Raw genomic sequence first — 4299 nt, 5'->3', positions numbered from 1 at the left:
CCCCGGGGCCGGTGAGTCAAAGCGGCTGTGTCAGCGGGGCCCGAGCTGTGCCGTGCACTGCCGTCCTATCTAATCTGATCGTACAGTAGATAATGATGTGTCCGTATCGGGCAGGTAGTACAGAGGTCGCGGGTTCGAGCCCGCGAAAAGGAAAAAATTAAAAAACGGCTAGGCGCCGTACCAACTTGTGACATTACCCCCCCCTCAACGGCGCATGACCTCATGCGAGGCGCCCTTGCCCATCTCCCACCCAGAGCGGCAGCGTGCTTCAGTCAGTGGCGAAGGCATTGGCTGAAAGTTGAGACCACCAAATGCGGCAGCGTTGAGGCGGCGAGGGGCGTTCGGGTTCTTCCGATGGAAGTCGGCTATGAGGGCCGGCGCATTGGCAACGTTGCGCGCCGGTTCCCATGATGTATGTGAGTCGTCATAACCCTTCCACTTGACAAGGTACTGCAGCTGACGTCGGAAGATCCTCGAATCCTTGATCCGCTCAACCTCGTACTCCTCGTCGCCTTCAACCTCAATCGCAGGCGGCTCCTCCGGCTCCCGGCCCGGGATATCGCTACGTGTATACTTGCTAAGCAAGGAGACATGGAACACCGGGTGTACCGGCACCGATTTTGGCAGGACTAATTCATAATCCAGGTCTCCGAGCTTTCGCCGCACGGCATATGGTCCGAGGCGCTTGGGACTGAGCTTCTTGCTCGGCTGTTTCAGCTTAAGGTTCCGAGCGTCAAGCCAGACCTTGTCCCCCGGCGCAAAGACCGGTGCCTCCTGCACGTGCTTGTCGTAGTATACTTTCATACGCTCGGTTGACAGCTCGAGCGCTGAGCGCGTATCGTCGCGAATCTCCTTCAGGATTTTGAGCCGATCAGCGGCCGCAGGCATCGCGGACATCGGATTGATCCGCACTTGGATCTCAGGATTGTACCCTTGATGCAGGTAGAAAGGGGAGTGCCCGGTCGCGGAGTGAACTCGGTTGTTCAATGCGAACTCCGCGAGCGGCAACTGCTTCGCCCAATCATCCTGCCTGTGGCTTGTGAAAGCGCGCAGGTACTGCTCGATCTCCTGATTCCAGCGCTCAGTCTGGCCGTCTGTCTGAGGGTGGAACGCTGTGGACAGCGCCGGCTCGATTCCCAGACCCTTGTACACCGCATGGAGATATTTCGAAGCGAACTGGGGACCTCGGTCTGATATGACCTTGGCCGGGGCCCCATGATGCTTGAACACATCGCGGATGTACAGATCCGCCGCACCCTCTGCCGTTAGGGTCTCATGACAGGCTGAGAAGTGGACCTGCTTGGTAAAGCGGTCGGCGGTGACCAGGATCGAATCGAACCCATCAGACTTCGGCAAGCCGATGATCATATCGGTCGTGATGATCTGCCACGGGCGCTCGGGGATCTCATTCGGCTTCAGCGGACCCTGGGGCTTGGCTGGGAATGTCTTGGTACGGTTGCACACGTCGCAGGTGCTTACGTACTCATTGACAAACTTGGACATTCCCGGCCACCAGTAGTTCCGCGATACGAGCTCAAGGGTTTTGGCACGACCGCCATGACCGGCGATCGGCGAGTCGTGGTGGATCTTAACTATATCCCGCCGGAGCTCTGCGTTCTTTGGGACGTACACACACCCGCGGAACAGCAAAAGCCCTTGTTCGGCATTCCACTCCTCAAAACCCCTTTGCAGCCGGGGCGGGCCAAGGTCCTGCACCTTTTCAAGTGCCTCGGCCACCTCCCGATCCTTCTCCGAACATTCCCTGATGCGCTTCAGAAGCGACTGATCGGCCGTCACCGAGGCATGACTGCGCCTGGCGGAGGCGATGCGGAAGCGCTCTGGCTTGAGAACCACCTGATCGGTGTTATCATCCTCATCGCCGATCTGATGGTCTGATCGACGCGACAGGGCATCAGCCTTTCCATTGGACGTCCCGGCCTTATGCGTGATGCGGAAGTCGAAGCGAGCTAGGAACAGCGACCATCGCGCTTGACGGCGCGTGAGATGCTGGGATGTACGCCAGTACTCGAGGTTCTTATGATCGGTCACGATCTCGAACTGATTGGGTAACCCCTCGAGATAGTGGCGCCAATCATCCAGTGCCTCAATGATCGCAAGCATCTCCTTATCATAGATCTCGTAGTTCCGCTGTGCCGGATCCATCGCATGGGATCTGAAGGCAATAGGGTGCCATTTGCCATCATCCTGCTTCTGCATCAACACGCCGCCGGTGGCGTACCCCGAGGCATCAACTTCAATGCGCGTTTCCCGATTAGGGTCATACAGCGCTAAGACTGGAGTCGTCGCAAAGAGCCGCTTGAGCTCATCGAAAGCATGCTGCTCTTCCTCGCCCCAATGCCATGGGTCGTTCCCTGTGAGCCGGTCGAGTGGTCGCGAGATTTTAGCGAAGTCCTTAATGAAGCGGCGGTAGAAATTGGAGAACCCCCGGAACTTCTGGACATCCTTTTTGTTCCGGGGTACCGGCCACTCATTAATTCCTTTTAGCTTCGCAGGATCCATCGCTACCTCATCGCCACCGAACACATAGCCGACGTAGTCGACCTTGGGAACATCCCATTCGCACTTCTCAGGCTTCAGGAACAGATCATTGTCCTGAAGGCGGCGTAGAACCTCGCGTGTGACCTTTTCATGCTCCTCCTTGTTGGTGGAGAAGATGAGTATATCGTCTAGGTATACAAGGATTTTGCCGCCGACAATGAGATCGTGGAATATCTCGTTCATCATCGCCTGGAAGGTCGCGGGGGAGTTGGTGAGACCGAAGAACATCACCAAGGGCTCGTACAACCCTCGGTTAGTTACAAACGCCGCCTTCCACTCGTCACCGGCTTTGATCCGGACGTTGTTATATCCCCACCGGACATCGAACTTCGTAAAAAGCGTAGCACCGCGGAGCTTGTCCACCATTTCGGCGATCAACGGTAAGGGGTAACGATTCTTGACCGTGATCGCATTCAATCGGCGGTAGTCCTGCACGGGTCGAAGTGTCCCTTCCTTCTTTTTGATGAAGAAGAAAGGCGACGAAATGGGCGACTTCGATTCCCGTATGTAGCCCTTCGCTAGTTGCTCCTTTAGGAACTTGTCCAGTTCCTCTTGTTCATTGTTCGACAGGGGATACACCTTCGAGTGGAATGTCGAGTAGCCGGGTACGAGTTCGATCGCGTGATCATAAGGCTTCCTTTCGGGTAGCCGTTCTGACGCTTCTTTGGAGAAGACGTTCAGGAACTCGTGGTACTGTTTAGGTACCGACTCCTCGGCGGTTTTGACGACCTTCTTTTTGATCTCTTCCTCAGCGAACAGCTGGGAATACGTGTGCCCTGCCGCGACAAACAGCTGAGGGGCGCCGGGAAGCATGACACCCTGCTCCCAGGCCTCGATCAAGTCAGCTTCGTCCCACTCTACCTCCACCGGATCATCTTCGGGTTCGAAGTCCGGGAGTACCTTACTCCGGCAAGCACCTATGACCGACCGCCTGGACTTCTGCGAGCGTCTGCGCGCCGTGGGCCTGACCCCCGTATCACGCGCAGTCGCTGTTTGCTCCATCCGGCCAGTCTTCCTGGCACTGCACGTTTCAGGGCATCGTGATAATTTCAGGGAGCCTGACTCCCAATCGATTTCGGGGTTGTGCTCTCGCAGCCAATCCAACCCGACGATCACATCTTCTGGACCTATGTCCGTGACCGTGAACACCGTCTTTTCGACGTGCTCTCCTATCTGCATCTGTAGCACGGCTACCTCCGAGATGCTTCCGTCTTTATTGAGTGTTCCATCGATATTGTACAGCGGAATGGGTTCTTTCAATTTCCGCGTTCGTACTCGATTCTCCATGATGAAACGTTTGTTGATGAACTTCGTGGTGGCTCCACTGTCCACCATTGCGACTATATCCTTGTGCCGTCTTTCTCCTTTAAGGCGCACCGGGATGTGGAAATGCTGGGACCCATGGTCCAACTCGTACACATTCGCAGTCGCCAATACATTGTACAGATTATTATTACGCGGCCCGACGCGTGCGGCACGAAGCGCGGACCGGATCAAAAAGACTCCTCCTTCATTGCCCGATAGTGCTCGAGCTCCTCGCGCATCGACTTCATCTGTGCTATTAAGTCCGCCAGCTCGGAACTTTCCGATTTCGCTGAAGCGGCGCTTGTACTCGCCGAGGATGAAGCGACGGGGGCGCTTGTCGCCGCCTGGGTGGAACCCGAGGCAACCGTAGCCCGCGCGTCGGCGCGTTTTGTGTAAGGTTTATCCTTACAATTAGGGCACTCAAAACGACGGTAC

The sequence above is a fragment of the Postia placenta genome, assembly GCF_002117355.1.
Source record: "Postia placenta MAD-698-R-SB12 unplaced genomic scaffold POSPLAscaffold_4, whole genome shotgun sequence".
NCBI lineage: Eukaryota > Fungi > Basidiomycota > Agaricomycetes > Polyporales > Adustoporiaceae > Rhodonia > Rhodonia placenta.
This window is presented reverse-complemented; position numbering follows the sequence as displayed.